Source organism: Canis lupus, chromosome 16, assembly GCF_003254725.2.
Source record: "Canis lupus dingo isolate Sandy chromosome 16, ASM325472v2, whole genome shotgun sequence".
Lineage (NCBI taxonomy): Eukaryota > Metazoa > Chordata > Mammalia > Carnivora > Canidae > Canis > Canis lupus.
This window is the reverse complement of record NC_064258.1, coordinates 36,124,378-36,144,354: the sequence shown is the minus strand read 5'-3', so window position 1 is coordinate 36,144,354 and position 19,977 is coordinate 36,124,378. Positions and strand designations below refer to the sequence as shown.

Genomic DNA, 19,977 nt, shown 5'->3' with positions numbered 1-19,977 from the left:
TCCATTTCTTGGTCTGGACACTGGTTACATGGGTATGCTCATGTTGTGGAAATTCGCGGTGCTCTGGATGCATGGTCTTTTCTGTACGTATGTTAGACTTCAGTAAAATTTGCAAACCTCAAGATCGGAGATTTCATCATGGCACATCCTGTTTTCCTGGTCCTCTACATTTGCCCACTATCCACTACATCCTTAGTGTGCTTTTTTGCAGGATCAGGACAAGAGGTCTGGAGGGGAAGAGGACACAAAACAGCTGGCTGACTGACTTGGAAAAGCGTGCAATTGGATCTTGGGGTCGTGACTTAGAGCCCCATGTTATGTGTAGAGATTACTAAAAAAAAAAAAAAAAAAATAGAAGAATAAACTTAAAAGGGGGGATAGTTGTACAAACCACAGGAAAGGAAGAAGCACCCAGAGTGAGCAGGAGCACAGGTGAGGGGAACTTTGGCCACAGGGGCAGAAACCAACAACATAGTGAAAGAACATTTGGAGTTTGCAAAGGTGGATAATATGGACAGAGTCTAAAAGGAAAGAGATTACTTTGACAGAATAAATTTGGTATCCTGTCTGTGCATAAAGTGAATGTGGTAGAGAAAAAAACCCGGTTGACTGAGAGCAAAGGCAAAGTGAGTACAGGCTGGCTCTGCGCTCATTTGCATTTGAATCCTTGGGACATTTCCTGTGAAACAAGATGCGAAGAACATTCCACCTCACCCAGCAGACAACGCAGATATTTTTGCTGTCACTGGTTCACAATAATAACAACTTTTAAAACTAAGGGAAGAGAATATTTATTCCATGTAGCCAGACGACACTTCATTTTGGCTCCGCCTGCCAGCCCGACTGCAGAACTTTTTTAGATTTCAATCTGTAGATATTGTTGCTGTCTTTATACACACAGGACCAGAGAAATATTTTATCTCTTCACAGAAATGAAAGCAGGGAGGGACGCCTGGGTGGCTCAGCAGTTTAGCGCCTGCCTTTGGCCCAGGGCGTGATCCTGGAGTCCGGGTATCGAGTCCTGCATCGGGCTCCCTGCATGGAGCCTGCTTCTCCCTCTGCCTGTGTCTCTGCCTCTCTCTCTCTGTGTCTCTCATGAATAAATAAATTAAATCTTTAAAAAAAAATGAAAGCAGGGAGGCAGATGGGCATGTTCGGGTGTGGAATCCTGCCTCTAAAGGATATTTAGGAAAAAGGGCAATATGAGGACCATGCTATCCTCCCCCCACCCCCAAAGGAACACTGAGATCTTAGCATCGTCACCACCATCATCACCATTCCATGATCAACTACTAACCCCAGCTGCTGTTTTATGACTTTTGCACACATTATGTGCAATCCTCACGGCTGCTGTTAGTTCCATTATATTGACAAGGAAGCTAATGCTCAGAGATGCTGTGTAACTTACCCGAGGACACACAGCCCAGCAATGATGGGCTGGATTTCTTAGGACTGTTGCCTCCAAAGTTATGTTCTTTGCACTCTGCTCTACTGTCTCCAAGAATGAGTGCAATTTTGAAGAGGTTGGTGAGACCAGAGCACATCTGCAGACAGAAAAACCAGGAGGAAAGAAATGGTGTCTTAAGGCAAAGGAGCGGGAATAGGAGTAAGCTTTAAAATATTCTACTCTGCTATCACTGCCTGTGAAGGAGGTTGGGAAAGACTATGGGGGTAAGTTAGTGTTTTTTGCTAACTAACCTCTTAGATGGGTTGTAACCAATGGGGGTGGGGGAGATATGGGCCTAAGGCAGCATTCCTGGAGGACAGATGGCACAAGCTGGGCAGTTTCCTGAGACCAAACCAGAGGGCCCCAGTCAGGCCTGTGAGAAGTAAACTGAGCAGGAACATGCCAGGGCCTGGCAGGCAGGTCTGTGCAGTGCCACTCCATCTGAGACGTTCACCAATCATGGATGGTGTGGACGTGAAGCCACGGACACCTGCCTCGGGAGAAAGTGAAGGATCTGAGGGATGCTTCTGCATACTCTGGATCCTTAGGGAGATGAAAGGGTCGCAGAGAGGGTGGGAGAAATAATCCGAGAGAAGACACAGACAGAAATGACTCCAAGGAGGTAGAGCTATAGTCCAGCACTGTGAGCATGGTAAGGGCCGCATAAGGTGTCAGCAGGAGGGGAAGAAGATGCCACCCTAGCAGATGCCATGGGCAGAGAGAGGCAGAGACACAGGGCAGCTGAAGGCTGAGGCCCTCTTACCCCCACAGGCCCCTTCCAAGGGCCTATACGGTGCACTGACAAGGTATTCATATGATCATATGATCATAATATTGGGGGGGGGGAATGTGTTTTAACTGAAATTAATTAGGGTTAATGATCCTCTTTTTTTCAGCTTCTCCATTGCCCTACTTGCTTATATATCAGGTGGCCCTGAAATGTCCAAGGTCCTTTTGGAGATCTGGCTAAGGGGAATTTGACCTGGGGATGTATTTATAGTCTGTGTGGGGTTTTTTAAAGATTTTATTTGAGAGAGAGAAAGCAAGAGAGAGTGAGGAGAGAGAGTGGGAGTGGAGGGAAGGGCAGAGGGAGAAACAGGCTCCCTACTGAGCAGGGAGCTGGACATGGGGCTAGATCCCACGACCCCGGGATCATAACCTGAGCTGAAGGCAGACGCTTAACCTACTAAGCCACCCAGGTGCCCCTCTCGTCTGTGTTTAATGGGACATATTAATATGAGCTTCAGTCATTTGCAGGAATAGTCAGTCTTTCCATGTTAGAGATGGCTTCTAGAACATACCTACCATGTGGGTGCTGCACGAAGATGCAAGGCAGAGGTCACACCAAGATATGAACAAGTTCTCCAGTGATGGGCAGGAAAGGATCTGGATCATGTGAAAGAGATAACCTTTAAAATGTGTGGAGCCAGAGCTAGTCTAGGAAAATCCTAATCATCAGACGCATAGGACCAGAGGATTTGGTTCTCATCAATGCCGCATCAGAGTAGAAGTTCTCTCTCAGTCAGGAATATACTCAGTAATGCAACATATAAACTGTATACATATATATAAACATATACAGCTATAAACTCACCTTACATTTTTATTTCTTTTCTGATGGAAATTGAATAAAATAGAATTTATCAGAAATCTTATTTCTGAAGGACCCTAACCTGAAGCAGTACTATAAACAGGGAGCATGTCCATGTGGGAAGTCGGTGTCTCTTGGTCAATCCAGCTATCATACATAAGAAACAAATTCTGATGCTCTGTGGTACAGGGAAGACTAAACTATCTTGCTGTTCTCTATAGAAAAAAAATTACAAAATTATTTGAAGTGATCAAAGAATAGGTAGCCAAAAAAAAAAAAAATCAGGAGGAATGTATTCTAAAGGTATTTCAGACAATTAAATAATAAAAATATTGTTATTTTTCTGACTTTCGTAGTGCTTATGGTATCAGTCAGCTTTTTAAAATTTATGACTAGACTTTCTATTCACATTCTAAAAACATTCATGTTTGTATTTAATTTTGAATTTATATTTTTTTATTCGTTTTCTTAAAGGCGGCCCAGGAAAAAGTGAATAAGCTTTGAGCTTCCCACCACCTGGTCCCACTCCTGACTCCAAGGAGGTGGGTTCAGAAGAGGTATGAACAGTAGGTTTCCTGTGGAGCGATGATGAGGACTCATGGGGCCACTTTTATCAACCAGGGAGGAGAGAGAGAATTCTGAGGCTGGCGGCTGACTCCAGACCGGGGAGGGTGGAGCTAGCTAGTCAGTGGCTGTGCTCAAGCAGAGTATGGCACTGGATAAGTGAGGCTATGAAAGCACCTGATAAGGGCTTCCTGGGTGGCTCAGTTGTTAAGCGTCTGCCTTGGGCTCAGGTTGTGATCTCGAGGTCCTGGGACCGAGTCCTGTGTCAGGCTCCCTGCTCAGGAGGGAATCTGCTTTCCCCTCTCCCCCTGCTCTCATGCTCTCTCTCTCACTATTTCTCTCAAATAAATAAAGTCGAAAGAAAGCATCTGATAGGACCTCTCCTGGCTTAGAATTTTCTGAAAATGGGTACAGTTTTCTATTTGGAGCAGCAGGGCCATCCCAGAATTTTTTAAATCAATCCGGGTCTGGCTTCTCAAGAAGAGAAGTAAGTGGAGAAAACTGAAAGTGGAGAATGATAGTCAGGGAAACTATGTCCTAAAATTCTGGAGAAAGGGTAGCTCTAGTCTCATGATGCGCTGGGCTTCTCAATGGCCCTAAGGAACTTTTGTTCTCAAAGCTTCAAGATTTGTTTCTTCCCAATTTTATCACAGGCAAGCATACAGTGACATCCATAATAGGGCACTGCAACCCATTACACCTTGGCTTCCCTGCGAATTGGTGCTCGGGAACAGATTCAAATTAATTATCCGGCTACATGATGGCAGGATTAACCTTTAAAGTGGATGCAATGACCATGATTTACATAATCTATTTAATCATTTTTCAATAGAGTTAATATTTAGAAGGCAAGTGGGGAGAAATAAATTACATCTTATAGCTTCTCGTGAACACCAGGCTCAGCTCACAAAAGAATAAAATTAACGTTACCTAAGGTATAGAACCTATCAGGTGCCTGAAGCAGTAAATTAGATTACAGGGATAATTAACAACCCTTCCAGAGTCTTCTAGTAATATGAATTCGTCCGGAAAGCAAATAAACAGTGACACACACATACAAGGAGCAGATTTCATCCATCACTTTGCTCTAGGGATCCAAGCAGAGATACCCTGATCTGATAAGTCCTAATGAGATATCTGACAGGTGCGCAGAATAAACGTTGAGATCATTTGTTTAAGGATCTACTGGGGCTATATCTAGACCACAAGGAATAGTCTGGAAATAAGCTAAATAAAATAAAGATTGAATCTGGGCACATTTTTTACCTGATTGTTTTCTTCACGGGCAGGACATGTGTCTTTCATTCGGCTTTCTGAAGAGACAATGACTAACAACCAAACAATTGGAATGGTGTGTTCTCTAGTCCTGAGGAAACTGGTGCCTCAAAGCAATTATTTGAAGATTCCAAAAGAGTTCTTGGGGAGGCTTTTAGGGGGAGATGGTTTTTTTGAAGACAGTTTTCTGAATCTAACAAGTCTGCAAATGTAGATGGCCCTGAGAGAATGAGACCAGAAGAGGAGGGCTGGAGAACAGAAACTATGTCATTTTTAAAGCAGCTTACATAAAAACTTAATTTTTAATTAAATAAAAGTACTCACTGTGAAGTTTGCAAACACAGGGAAAGACGAGAGAGTTCCAGAAGGATACAGGAGTAACCTATACCTGTATTCCTCCTATCCAGGAGGTAGAGTGATGTATATAATGGAGGAGCAGGGGTCTGGGAGTCCAGAGAGCTGGGTTCCAACCCTGACTGTCACTAACTAAAGGACTCTGAGTGAACTCATATTTCTCCTCTGGGTGTCCAGGATCCTCATGTGAAAACCAAGGACTACATGTACCTGGCTTACAGCATAGTGGGTGGGTATGAGTGTAGACCCATCAAGCCTGTGTTTGAGTCTCAGCCCTACTGGCTGCATGACTCTGGAGCAAGACATTTACATCTTTATCCCCAGTGTCCTCACCCGTAAAATGGAGAGATAGTAGGACTTACCTCATAGGATTATTGGAACGTTTAATGTATAAATCACTTAGCACATCGTGCCTGGCACACAAGCATTCTACAATTCTAGTTTTCTGACATAAAGATAAAAAACCCACAGCTGAGCAATATTACAAATGATGAGTCTGTAAGCTGTGTCAGTTCGTGAGAACATACATACAGCATAGTATTAAGTAGAAGGAAGTTGGAAATAGTTGTCCTTAGTGCACCTGTGCAAGGTAAAAATAAGGGGTACGTCAGTAAACAATGGAAGGAAATCCTCATGGAAACAGTTGAAATGTTATATTATCCTTCTCTCTAAAGTTGTTTGACAGTTTCATACAGACCTAATAAGAAGTGAAATGCTGTGAAAAGTGGCTTTTCTTCTCTTTTTCTATGAAATTGCCCCAGATAAGTAGAGATCACCATTTAGGGTTACAGTTGGTGCTCGAGGGCCCTTGGAAAACCATCCTGCCAAAGTGATGGATCTAGTTGTTTTGTGGCTCATCAGTAGCTCCTTACAAAAAGCTTTTCAAAAGAGAAAGATGTTCCAATCTCTTCTAGTGAAGCTTGCTGAACATCTCTCCTCTGAAAATGTCCCTAATGGCTTTTCTCCAACTCAGCCCCAAGCATTTTAAGAAAAGCCCATAAAGGTAGTCTTACTCCATAAATTAAACAGAAACACTGTTCATCAGACTTTGACTTTTTGCTTCTTGGATTTTAGTGGCAAGAGAGGATGTGTAACTCTACTGCCGTTTGAACAGCACCAGAGAATGAGAGGCTGTGTGCAAAATCGGTGACGGGCACAGCCACCTTCTACGTGAGACTGGAAATGCAGGTTCCCAGGTTTCTGGCTCCTAAGTGAACCATCTTTCCACCCCACCAGGAAGCTTCAGTGTTACTCTACTAGTTATAAGAATAACAACGAGTGTTCAACTGAGTGTTTTTCTAGATGCCAGGTACCATGCTGAGCACTTTACACACATCATTACCCTCTCACAGAAGTTCTATGAAGCAAGTAGTCATATTGTTTCCATTTTACAGATGAAGACGTGGAGGCCTGGAAATTTTGGGCAGCTCGCTCAAGGTCACAGTATCAGTAAACGGCCTTCTACTTGGTTATAAAACTTGCAGTCTGAACAGTTATTTCTTAAGGAGTTATGTCTCCTCCTTGACGGTCTTCCCCAAATTACCATGCTGTCTCCTCTCTTCCAAGAAGACATCCCCCTGCCCATGGCTTAGAGAGCACTTTCTCCCCGCGTGGGTGCCTCAGTTAGGCAGTGGTTTGATTGCCTGCTTTATGCCCAACAGTGTGCTAAGATAAAAAGCCTTTGAACTTCCAGCCTTTTCGTTCAGCAAAAATAATGTATTTGAGGAAAGTTGACTGACAGACCAGGTTGTAAAAAACTAAAAGTCCATCCTTTAAAAATAGACCAGAGAGCAAAATATTCTAAACCACAGCATGTGAGTGTACGTGCACTTGTGCACATGTGTGCATGTGTGTGTCTGTCTGTCTGCATAAGGGAAGTGGAAGAGAAATGTTGCCCATTTATTCCACAAAACGCCATCAGAAAAGAGCAATATCATGGCAAGAGGAGCTGATAGCTATTTATTCCCCCAAGGAAGAGCATTTGAAGAGATTCATCAGCATGACATTAGCAATCTTCAAAAACATTTATACATGAATTCTTGAAGACAAGAAAAGGACAAATCAATCAGGCATAGAGCATCTGAAACTATCACATTACACAGTTAAGTCATCGTCCATGAGCACAGTCGTGCTTCCCTCCACTCGGCTTCCTTCCTCGGCTTCCTGATCTTTCACTTGCAAGTGTGAAAACAGTTGGGAATCCAGCAAATCGAGGTGGCCTCACATGTGTTCCTTCAAATTGTTGTGCTGTGTAGGGCAAAAAATGGACAAAGCCCATTTTTAAATCAACATATGCATCCTCTAAAGAGACAGCTCCATCTCTTCCTGTCTGTGGGTGTGGCACCCCCCAGAGAAGGGCCAGGCTGATTGTTCTCTTTTCAAGGGTTAATTCTCCTGTTGTCATTTGCAGAACAGACCAGAACAGCAAATCGCAGGAGATACCCTTCTGTTCCTCTGTGTCAGTAATAGATGCTTCTTTCAGATCAGGGAGTTGGGGTGAGGTGGGAATGAATTAACCAATTAAACTTGAGGAAGGCATAAGTTTAGTCTGAAGCAAACTTAAAATGAAATACCCAACACTCCAGAGTTGTGTCGGGTAGGTTCTTTGGCAATATCTCCAACCTTATTTTTTTAAGATTTAATTTATTTATTCATGAGAGACACAGAAAGAGAGGCAGAGACATAGAGAGGGAGAAGCAGGCTTCCTGTGGGGAGCCCGATGTGGGACTCGATCCCCAGACCCTGGGATCATGACCTGAGCTGAAGGCAGACACTCAACTACTGAATCACCCAGGTGCCCAGGGAATATCCCTGACCTTAAGAATGGCTCTGCTATAGCCAAGAAAGTGTTCTTTTTCTTTATAGAAACTGCCTTGTGTCCCTAGATCTGGGATATGCTGGTTCTCAGGGTAAAGTCTTGTCCCCCGCAGCACTGTGGGAGGCACCAGAGTTGCACAGGCCTGAGTTCAAACCCTCAATTTATTCTCGGCTTCAAAATTGACTGTGATCCAGAGAGGGAGCATACAGGTGTCAAGTTCAGAACTACTTGTTTACATGATAAATTATGGATCTTTGGGGACTGTTGTCAAGGTTTGAGAGAAGTAGAGAGGATTCTCACAGCAACCTTTTAAAGGCTTCATTATATACTTGAGATGTGACAAGGGAAATTCTCCAGCTTCCTCTGAAATTTTGTCTCCTCTTTCGTAAAAACGGAAATAATCTCTTCTGCTTACCACAGAAGAACAAGCTACCAGAACAAGACTTGCTTGCACACAAGGATAATGATCCCTAAATTTTTACCTCAAGTTTTTGAGCAGTGCCTGGCACAGAGAAAGTGCAGAAAAATATCACTGTAGAGAGAACAAGTGAATGAAGAAATGAGTCACGTCTATGGATTAATAGGAATAAAATATGAAAAATTCATAAACTCATCCATACTATTGGTAAGCATGCTCTTCTCCAAAAGCAACAAACTCCAGGGGCACTTTTTTTTGACATGGTTCAAAGTCTAGGAAGTACCTCAACTTTTGGTTTGGAGCTTTTTGAGTTATCTAGTTTTTTTAATTCTGTTTTATTGTGGGCAACCCTGTGCCAAACCAAACATGACTTTTCCTGTAAAGACTGGTGGCTCATCAAATATCATTCACCTGAGCTCTAGTCAAATCTCCTTACTGGTGTCCTGGAGGTATTTTCAGTTGTGACAGCTCAGTGAGAGGTTTTATGAAATCACTTCCCCCTCACCATAATCCCAGCAGCCCTCCTCCGGGCTGTGCTTCTAGAAATCAGTTGCCCTCCAAATATCAGTGGGAAGTGGTGCTCTTAGGGGAAAATATTAATGACATGTGAGGTCCTTGTCTCAGGTGTGGTTTCTCTTGAAGGTGAGCAGCAGGATCTACCTGGGTCTTTACATGTGAGACACACCAGTTGGTCTCATGCTTTTTGCCACATCCCTAGGGGAGGTGTTGATCACCATCCAGTTCTGACAATGACCCGGGCCCCGGGTAAGGCTCTGTGCGTAAACGGAGGTATGTTGTACCCACACCCTCTGGAGAACAGACATGAACACAAAGAAATCATCTAGTAATCTAGAAAAGCCCATCTTTAGGGCCACCTGAGCAGGCTAGAGGTGCCAGACCATGGAGAGCAAAGGCCGGAGACTTCTGGAAAGACTTCATGGAAGAAGTGGGTCTTGAATCAGCGGTTGAGAGAAAGGGATCACTCAGCAGGCCAGAGAGGGGTGGGAATCCTGATGGAGGCAGTGACACGGGGTTAGTGAACAGGACAGTGAGGAGACACGTGTGCAAGGAAAGCACCAGACCAGAGCTGGGAGAGGCAGCGTCTACACCGACCTGGCACAGGGGCCAATGGGGCTCTGCATGGGCCTTGGATGGAGTCCTCAGGCTGCGGAGGCCCTGGGTTTTCTCGGCACCCCTTTCAGCCTCATAGAGTCCTTAAAAATCCAATTAAACAGCAGATGTGAAAGTTATTTGAAAATCCTGAACCGCCTCACCACTGCAGGGTGCTCTTAACCTTGCCATTTCGGGAAAGCGTGGCTAGAAAAGCAAGGGGGGCGCCCATCAGAAGGGACAGGAAAAGTCTGGCCAAGGAGCCGTGCTGGTTGACACTGAACTTTGTGAACAAAGACAAGCAATGAAGAGCCCTGGACGGGCCCTCTCGGCTCCTCCCTTCCCTCCGTCTCTCCCTGCCCAGGCCCACCTCGGCCTCCACAAACGTCACTGACACTATCGTGGTGGGAAAGCTCACCTCGAAGAGCGTGACGTGATGTGAACTCGCCCCATTTCAGCCCCACCCTCGCCCTCCCACAAAGCTAAAAACTACCAGATCAATTCACGTGGTCTCTTTTAGAATGTGGCAACCACCGAGCATCTGGAGCAGTGCTGCCTAGCAACAAGAGTGGTGGCGCAGGGACAGTCTGAGTTGATCTTCCAGGTGGCACACATTCCCCACGGAATGGACTTGGGCTCCACTCCACTTGCCTTGTCCGCCCTCCGTCTTCTCCTCTGTGAGCTGAGGACTCCCGTGTTCTCTGAACACTTGTCAGAGCCTCTCGAGGGATGTTTCTGTCCCGAGGACAGAGCAGTGGAGAAGCTTCGGGGGCACAGACAAAGCATACGAAGGGGCACACTGACAACCACGTGTCCCATCTAGGGCCAGGGTGACAGTGGTCTACTCATCCAACGATCACCCAGGACGAGCCAAGAGAATTTGTTGATGAGCGACACTGAGCTTCTGTCATCACGGAGCTCACGATCTAGTGGCAAAGTCAGACAAACAGACTGAAGCATGGCAAGTGTCAGGATGCATCAGGGCTGGGATCCGGGGAGACGGAGGCTCCTCTGCACCAGAACGGTGACTTCCATCACGCCTGTCTCGTGCTCCCTGCACTGCCTTGTCATTCTATGTCTTGAATAGCTTCACCAAGCAAGATATGGATACGCTTGATCTTCTATTTTTAGGAACATTACAATGACATTAAGTATATCGAACACGCCCAACCCTCCCAGTTCTAAGATGCCCAAGGAGGGGATGGTCTTCAGCCTCTATGATGACTCAGTGATTATCTGGAACCTTCTCCCATGCCTCCATCCTGGGATTCTCTGTCCTGGTCTATGCTGGCTACTTCTGCATGACAGTGGTTGAGCTCACTTCCAGGACACCGCCCTTCCTCTCTCTTGCTCTGTACCTGCCACTTGGCAGTTTTACACCTTTCACCAGGTGTCCAGATTTTCTTGGGCAAATTCCCTATATCCTAGGGCAAATACCAGGGTATAGACTCAGCCCTGACAGAGAGACAAATTAGTAACCACCTGCTTGGATTGAATTGGAAGAGTTGATGCCCAAAGCCAATGCATCTACGGGGTGGTGATTAGTGGTGTTTAGCAACCATCTACAAGTTTCCTAAGTTCACTATTCATTAGAAAATTTTGTGCTTTTTTTTTCTAACATGATCTTTCTAAACCTTAAGGGTTTGACATCCAAGAATCTTGTGATCAAGCCTAGAGTCTCCATCCCTACCCTTTTGTTTCAGAGATCTCTCCCATCCCTTCCTTGCCTCCGCCGCTCTGGACTCATGGTCCCAATATCTCCCACCTGCCCGTTCCTCCCGTCCTCTGGTCTTTTCCCTGGCCCATCTCTGGACCTTCTCTTGTTCCATTGTGCCTTTCTTGAAGCTCAGGGATAAGAGGTGAGTGTTTGTTATTTGTTTTCAAAGCTCCTCCTGAAGACACCAGCCTCATGCTGGCCATTCTGGTCACATCAACCTCTTGTCAGCTGATGAGCCAAACGATGACCTCTTGGCTTCCTTCTCCTCCTCTGTCCTGTCAGAGACAGACACCCCTCCAAGGCTCTCTGAAAATGACTCCTAGCCAGACAATAGCAATTTTTCCTTGCTGTGCTACTGTTCTCTGCCACAGGTAAGAATCAGGAAGAAGCAAAAACGATTTTGCAGCCAGGAGAATTCTAATCCTTGGCTAAGCATGTTCACATCCCAAATGCATGCAGGGCACGCATCCGGACAAACGAACAACACGGCCGTGGCCGTGGAAACGGAACTGTTCGCAATCTGCTGGCTTCCTCCTAGAGCAGCGGCGAGCAGCTTTCCATCAATGCCACTGCCTCTGATTACACCCCTGCAGCAGAGTTGCTGTGTGCAATTTCCTTCCAGGCTGCGTGAGCCTCGGTCTACGTGAAATGAACTGGACTGCGTTCATCAAAAGAGCTTCAGCAAACTCTGTGAGCCGGGCCATTTCCTAGGTTCCGATCCAAGACTTTTGAGGTTTTGACTAAAAATCCGAACCTAGGCTTTACTTTCTTATGGCCCCAGAGATCCACTAAGGTGTGTGTGTGTGTGTGTGTGTGTGTGCACAAGGACATCTAACTTGGCTCCCGTACCCCATCCCCTCCTCCCCTCTCTGGTATCTCTTTCAGTCTTTCTGTTCGGTTCTGGGTTTTTTTAAGATTTTTTTTTTTTTTTAAATTTATGAGAGACACACAGAGAGAGGTAGAGACAGGCAGAGGGAGAAGCAGGTCCCCTGCAGGGAGCCCGATGCGGGACTCGATCCCTGGATCCTGGGATCAGGCCCTGAGCCCAAGGCAGATGCTCAACCGCTGAGCCCCCCAGGCATTTTTGGGTTTTTTTGTTTGTTTGTTTGTTGGCATCTCTGTTGAGATGTTTGAGCCTCTCCTTCTTTTGCTCCCTTCCCCCTCCTCCCTTTTCTGTCTCTGTCTTTGTCTCCCTCTCCTTTGCCTCACTGCTATCCCGTCTGCCTTGGCCCCCACTTCCTTCTCTCTGTCTTCCCTGTCATCTGTGCGTGCATCTGACCCCACGTCTCCGCTAACTCCACGATGCCCAGGCTGCGCAAACAAGCGAGTTCAGGCCACTTCTGAACCCCCAGGGTGCTGGCCACGTGCTGCTCGCGTGGTCGCTCACTTCCACTCGCTGTGTCCCAGCGCCTCGCCCGAAAGGGCCTCCCCATACTTGATAAGCATCAACGTAAGAAACTTGTTGATACACCAGGTTCGATTAGGCTGACCTGTCACAGCTACAGTGTGACATCTTTGTGACAACACTGCAGACCCCTGGAGTGCTTTCTAAAATACGAAGGATAAAGTGATCAGAGTTTGGGGGACTTAGGGGGGCATTATTTTATTATTTCTTATTTTGATTTGTAGAAAACTGATGGGTTCAGTGTGGTCTAATTTACCTGCTGACTTACAATTAACCAGAACATTTGATTAACCGAATCACCCTTTTCCCCAATTGTGTCACATCCGAGGCACCAAAGAAATAGCTGTATAAATTCCTTGTGCAACATATTGAAAGATGATACAGAAAAGTGTCTAAATGTCTCAGAGTGTCATATTGGAATATGATCCAGAAGTGCGTACAAATGTCAAGAGACCTCAAACGACATTCGTTTCTATCCTTGGGGTTCTGATGGCAGGAGCAGCGAGCTCTGACAAGCTCTGTTTGTGAATCTGCCCCAGCTGCCCCGAGCCTTGCTGTGCCTTGGTTCGAGGAGGGTCACTCACTCCTGTGGCTGTCTCTGCCTGGCCTGCCAGCCTTGGTGCTGCCAGGCCTCCAGCCTCTAAACTGTGTGTGCTTGCCATTTCAGTTTCCCTGAGCCTACATGACCTAAACAACTCTGTCCTGCATGCATTGGGAATGAAAACATATTTTGCACTTGTCTCAGTGGTCATGAATTATTGAATCATAAATCTGAAAGGGACCTCAGAGTTGTCTACTCCAATCTTTCATTTGGCTAATGAGTAGGGTGACCGGTTCGTCCGGACAGTTTCAATTTATGCCTCTTCTTCTGATATAGTTATTAATAGCTCCCCCTTCTACTCTCAAATGTACCCTAATGTGGACGTAAATTATATGATCTCCCTACTAATTCAAGAAGCAACCTAGCTGGGCCAGAACCTGTGCTCAAGAATCCAGTTTTTTTTTTAAATAATTACTCAACTGTGCTCTTTCATTTTAAAGATATTTATTTAGAGCAATGCTTCTTAACCAAAATCACCTGGAAAGCTATCCCAAAACACAAAGGACTCTAATAAACTTTTAGGATGAGATCTGGACATATTGTCTTATGTCCAGATGGGAAAAAATTCTCAAGGTGATTTTTTTAAGATTTTATTTATTTGCTTATTTATTTGAGCAAGCAAGAAAGAGAGAGAGAGAAAAGGAGAGCATGTGCACACACTTGTGTGCTCAAGCTGGGGGAGGGGTGAAGGGAGAGAGAATCTCAAGCAGACTCTGTACTGAGCACAGAGCCAGTTTAGGGGCTTGGTCTCACCACCTGAGATCAGACCTGAGCTGAAATGAAGAGTCAAAAGCTTAACAGACTGAGTCACCCAGGCACTCCCCAAGGCAATCCTGATGCACATCTGTGATTCAGAACCACTGTGCAGAAAAAAGAGACAGTTGAGAGAGGCTACTCTAGCACCAAAACCATGTGCCAAAGTGTACTATTTCAGCACTAACAAATTTAACCAACCAACTGCCAGACTCTAATGCTTCATCACTGATAACTCCATTTTGGTTTTTGATGCACCACGTGACTTTGAAATAAGACTTAAAAGAGACCTAAAAAGCTTGGAAGTGACTTCCTTTTGGTGTCCAACTCTAGAAGACACATAAAAAGACTTCTCAGACTCAATGGAGGGCTCCTTTAGTTTGACTTTCTGCTCCCTATTGAACATGCCATACAATCAGAGGTCAAAGAGCTAGACAAGAATAGATTTTCTTCATGCCATACAAGATGAAGAATATAGCCTAAGGATGGCTTTGAGAGAAGCCAAAAACATGGAGCTGATGGCCAGCAACATGTTGCTAATGGCCAGAAGACATTTAGTAAAAGAAGGGAAGGAGTGCTTCTTACATTTAACCGGGAAGAAAGGAACCAGCAGAAATGATTCCATGGCAGGAAGGAGAAAGTGAAGCACAGCTGGAAACCTACATGAAGGAAGAGCAGTGATTAATCAGTGCTTGAAAGCCATCTGCTCTCCTTGGCTGTGGAGTCCATGCTGGCACCACAGGCTACAGATGCTTCAAAGTGAACTGGGTGCTGGAAAAGAGACAGTGTTTTCCGTTCAATGAAGGTGTAAAGATTCACCTTCTGTAAGACTGGAGCTGGGAAAGGCCATACTCACTTGAGGCAACATCCATAGGATGCCCACTTCCCCAAATCTTGAGTGTTTATAGGTTGACTTCCATTTGTTTTGGGGTTTTGTGCCACATATTGGAATCCTCTGTTTGGACTTATAATTATACATGGAGAAATGACCAAATGTGTTTATCTTTGTTTTCTTTCTGAAACCCCAATTAGAACAACAGTAAAGAAATGGAAAAGAGGGCACTTGATGCAATGAGCACTGGCTGATATATGCAACTGATGAATCACCAAATTCTGCCCTGAAATTAATAATACACTATATGTTAACTAACTTGAATTTAAATAAAACAACAACAACAAAGAAATTGAAGATGAACATTAACCCATAGGCAAAAAGAATAGAAATGAAAGGGTGAAAAAAATCTACAAGATTTCTATAAATTGAGGAGAAACAGAAAGCAGATGGGGTACTATGGATTGAATTGTGTCCCCACAAAATGCATATGCTGAAGCATAACTGCATAACTCCCAGTGGGATGGCATTTGGAGATGGGGCCTCTGGGGGGTAATTAAGGTTAAACAAGGTCATAAGACAATGCCTTGATCAGATATGTTCTCATAATAGGAAGAGAGAGACCAGAGATCTCTCTCTTCTCCTCAGTGTGTGCATACAAAGAAGAGGTCATGTGAGTACATGTGATTGTAGCCACATTTAAGCCAGAAAGAAGGTTTTCACTAGAACCTGATCATGATGGTACCTTTATCTTGGACTTCCAGCCTCCAGAGCCATGAGAAATAAATATCTACTGTGTAAGTCTATAGTAGTTTGTTGTGGCAACCTGAGCAGACTGGTCCACGAGGGATTAAGTTAGCTTGGAAGAGGAATGCAGATGTAGAAGGCTACAGGCAGGTTAGTGATGGTGCCTGGTGAACATATGAGCTCTTTGAAAGGGTCAGCATTGAAGTGTTGAACCAATAGGACTCAATCCACCCTGAAGAGTCATGTAACCATGCCTCTGCTCACTCTCCAATGAGAAAATGGAGGATTCTGCTTTGTTTTCTGGAGAAATTCAGCTGAATATTAGTAGCCCAAAGTACAGTTTAGGGCAGGGGAGGCTCAGTGCTGCAATTGTGGTAATTATGGGCCTATATAGCACATGTAAAGACCTCAGTCCTTTGCCTTGGCCCTGCTCCCAGAATGCAGCAGTCAGGGGTATATCCCCCCTTCTACCTCAGAGTGGAATACTCTTCTTTGGAGAACCTGAGGGGCCCCAGAGGAATGATGTCTGCACAGTGGAAAATGAGAATCTAGATGGAAAAAAAAATTCACTTGCTCTCTGACACTCATCAAAGGAGCCTACAATTTGACAAACTCCACCCACATGTACCAAGGTCATCATTTTAGCTCTTCAATGTTGCTGAGAGGTTTTTGTTGTTGTTGTTTCAGAGTGTGGGGGATGGGATGAGGGGCAGAGGGAAAGGGAAAGAGAATCTTAAGCAGACCCTATACCCAGTGTAGAACCTGATGCAGGGCTCTATCTCACTACCCTGAGATCATGACTTGAGCCAAACTCAAGAGTCAGACACTTAACCAACTGAGCCACCAGGTGCCTCCAGCTCTTTGATGGTAAGTAGGAGTGGACAGGCAAGGATTAAGTGAGTAGAATGGAGACAGTTTCAAACACACAGAACGCAAAAACTTTATTTCTCACATACCATTTCCCAAACTCCTGGAGCCTATGCTCTGGCAAAATGAAAGAGAAACTCAACAAATAGAAAGACCCAGGATCTGGAAAGCAAGAGTTGTAACACAGAAAAATGGTGAAGAGAAGTCCTTGGATAAAGACTGTGCATCAAGCCTAGGAAGGAATTAACCCAGATGGAGCCAAAAGATGAAGGAATGTGGAGAAGAGATGTCCTTATGAGGAAAAAAAGAATTTAAGTGGTAAATAATCTGATGTATTTTGACACTTGGGGAAAAAAAATGCCAGGTATTTGAAAGATGTTGAAACATTTGTGGAAAAATAGGGATTAACATATATAAAACTAAACAAAATTAGGTAATTATTAATTACAGGGAAAAAATAGTAATGGCTAGTTCCAAGAGGTGCTCATTGATCCCCACTTCTTTTTCATGCCCCTTGTATAATCTCCTCCTTTCCTCACTAGGAATAATCCTGTGACAACTATGATTTTGTGAAAATAATGGCGAGTGAGTTTGAGATTAAGTTATAAAAGGCCCTGAGACTTTTAGCCTATTCTCTGAAATCACTTGCTCTGCAGGAATCCAGCTTCCATGACACTCAAGCAGCCTAAGAACAAAGAGACAGCCAACAGCCAGCATAGTTTGCCAATCACATGAGTGAACCATCACTGAAATACCTCCCCCAGCTCCAGTCAAGCCTTCAGATGACTGCAGTCCCCAGTCAGCACCTTGACTGCAAGTTCATGAGACCCTGAGCCTAAGCTCCTCCTGAATTCCTGACCCACAGAAACTATTTAAGATAATAAATATACATCACTGCTTTAAGGCACTAGATTTTAGGATACGCCTGACCTATGGTTTTGGTACCTGGAAGTGGGGTTGCAGCTATAACAAAAACCTAAAACTTGCAAATACAGATCTAGACTTTAGCTAAAGCTGGAATGACCTTCAGGGGAATGTTAGTGAAAGCCTAGAAGATATTAAAGATATTGTTAGTAGAAGAATGACTGCCCATGAGAAGGATACTGGGGAAAACCTAAAAGAAAGTGGGAGAACTGTTACTGGAAATTGGAGGAAAGACGGCTCATGTTACATCAGAGCAGAAAGTTTAACAATGCTGTTGCCTGTGGCAACATGGAAGAATGGCCCTAATGAAGCATGCAGTCTAGCTCAGGAGTCACATGTGAGACTAGAGAGATAGGCTTTGCTTTGTTTTGCTTAAAACAAAAAGAGATGGTGCTTGATGGTTCAGAAATTCCTAGCATCTCCAGATGGCTAATGATTTTAAAATTATGAAATGGTTCCCAGCAAGGATCAAATCCAGGCAAAGTCAGGAAAACATGGTATAAAATGAATCTGACTGTGTGGTTGTAAAACAACATCAAACAAACAAAAAAGGAGTAAACTTTAGAAATATCTAAGGCCATGCCTCAGAAAACTGTTCAGGAAAACAAGGCCTCCAAGTCAAGTAGGGACTCTGTCTCTCAGTTATGTCTGCAAAATCCCAAGGCAGAAAAGAGCTAATTCCAAAGGAATTTCTGGATGTGGCTTTTGTGTCATGGCATGAATCCTCAGTAAGGTTCACAAAAGACCTATAAAGTTTTTATGAGAATTGTATTGGCAAAAATACCTCCAGCAGCAACTGAAAGAAATAGAAACAGAACAATTTATAAGGAGGGCTTCTCACCTGCAAACAAAGTCTACCTATCATGGAAATGGAAGATTGACTCAGTAGCTAGAAAGAAATGCTCAGGCCAAGAGCCAGGGAGACTTTTTTCCTGGCTTTGAGTCTTGATCAATGAACAGTCAAGTGCATCCCCTCAAGTGCTAAATTTAAGAATTGCTATGGACCATTGATTCCTGTCTCCTCTTCCCTCTCCTTTTGACAGAGGAGATATTATATACCTGCCCCACCAACGTACGTTGGCTGTGTGGGCTGCAGTTAACTTGTCTCTTCAGTTCACAGGTCTTCAGATTGAGAGGAGACGTATTTGAAGAAGTTATTTTCAAGGAACCACCCCTGAGGAGATGCATCTTCCCTGAATCTGATTTCAGCAGTGAGATTCTGGATTTCTAACTGATGGTATGAGACTTTGGGATACCTTGGGAGAGAAGCTAGTGAATTCTGCATGTGGGACAGGCATGAGTTTTTAGGGCTGACATCTTGACTGAGATCTTATGAGAAACCCTAAAGCCATAGCCACCCAGCTAAGCTGTTCTCAAATTTGAGACCCACAGACAAGATAATAAACGCTAACTATTGTTTTATTGCTACATTTTTATGTAATTTGCTTTGTAGCAATTGATAACTAATACAAAAATGAATCACAGTATTTGACTTAGTGGTAAAATTTATGTATTACATTTGTAATAATGTTTTAAAAAACTATAATATAACTGTATTGGAGAAAGGGGGAGATAAACAGGTGGAAATGTAACAGAGCTAAATGCATACCTTCCTTAAAAGAGTCATAGATGCTGTTTTAGTGTTTAAAACTGATGCACTAAGAAATAGCAGAAAATGCATTTTATATAGAAAATATAGGGATAAATAGCAGGTGATTTACCTACAACAGTTAAAAGGACTGGTTTCTATAAATGAAAACTGGAGATGGAGGGGGTGGGACTAGGAACTGATGCACACACGCCCCACCCCCCCCCAAGGTGATCCTCTTAGTGATATATGATTATTTTAAAAACCAGTGAGCATAATAATTAAATAAAAATAAAATTTGTATTTAGAGAAAGATGGACTCACCCTATATCTCAGAGACTCAGCCATGTTGGTGAAGATGTGGGCTCAGGAGGCAATAAGCACATCAAAAAGTGAAGAGCATTCACTTGAGAGCAGAGCTGCACCTTGCTCCTGAAGTTCCAAAGTGAGCCTGGGAAGGGGGGGCAGAGGGGCAGCTACCAGGCTGCTGGTTGTGGGGAGCACGCAGATGAAAGGAGTCAACCCTTGACCGTAGTCTCTTGCAGTTGCATGGTCTCATCTTTCCAGTGAAGTCCTATCCACCATCATGGCTTCAAGCCACCCTAGCAAGAAGCAAAGGACACTTGTTAGGGAAATAATGCTTTTGAAGAGCAGGCTAAACAAGACCGCTGGGTTGGGAAACCTGCCTTCAAGCCCCCTGATGAACCCTGAGGCCCCAGCGAAGTTGCTCTCTTCCCTGTTCTACAAAACAGGCCGACTTCACCTGGTGCCTCTCTCACAGGGCCTCCAAGAGAATGAGATCATAAAGTGAGAAAGCCCTTGTAAACTGTGAAGTGTTGAGTAACGATGGGTCCCCGTACCCTGGCAACTGGACCTCCACCTCCTCCCGGCATGTTGACTAGAGAAAGACAGTGCAGCTTTCTGGACTATGAAGAGAAATGTCCCGTTATACCCATGACCTAGAAA

At 44.4% G+C, this 19,977-nt stretch overlaps 1 long non-coding RNA gene across 1 annotated transcript; it reads right to left on the bottom strand.

Moving 5' to 3' along the window:
- Positions 1-7,164: 7,164 nt before the first annotated feature.
- Positions 7,165-10,105, bottom strand: LOC112664475 (uncharacterized). The gene is made up of 2 exons (XR_003139765.3): positions 9,996-10,105; positions 7,165-7,478 (listed from the first exon to the last, which is right to left on the bottom strand). It is a non-coding gene; the product is annotated as an uncharacterized LOC112664475 (long non-coding RNA).
- Positions 10,106-19,977: the final 9,872 nt, after the last annotated feature.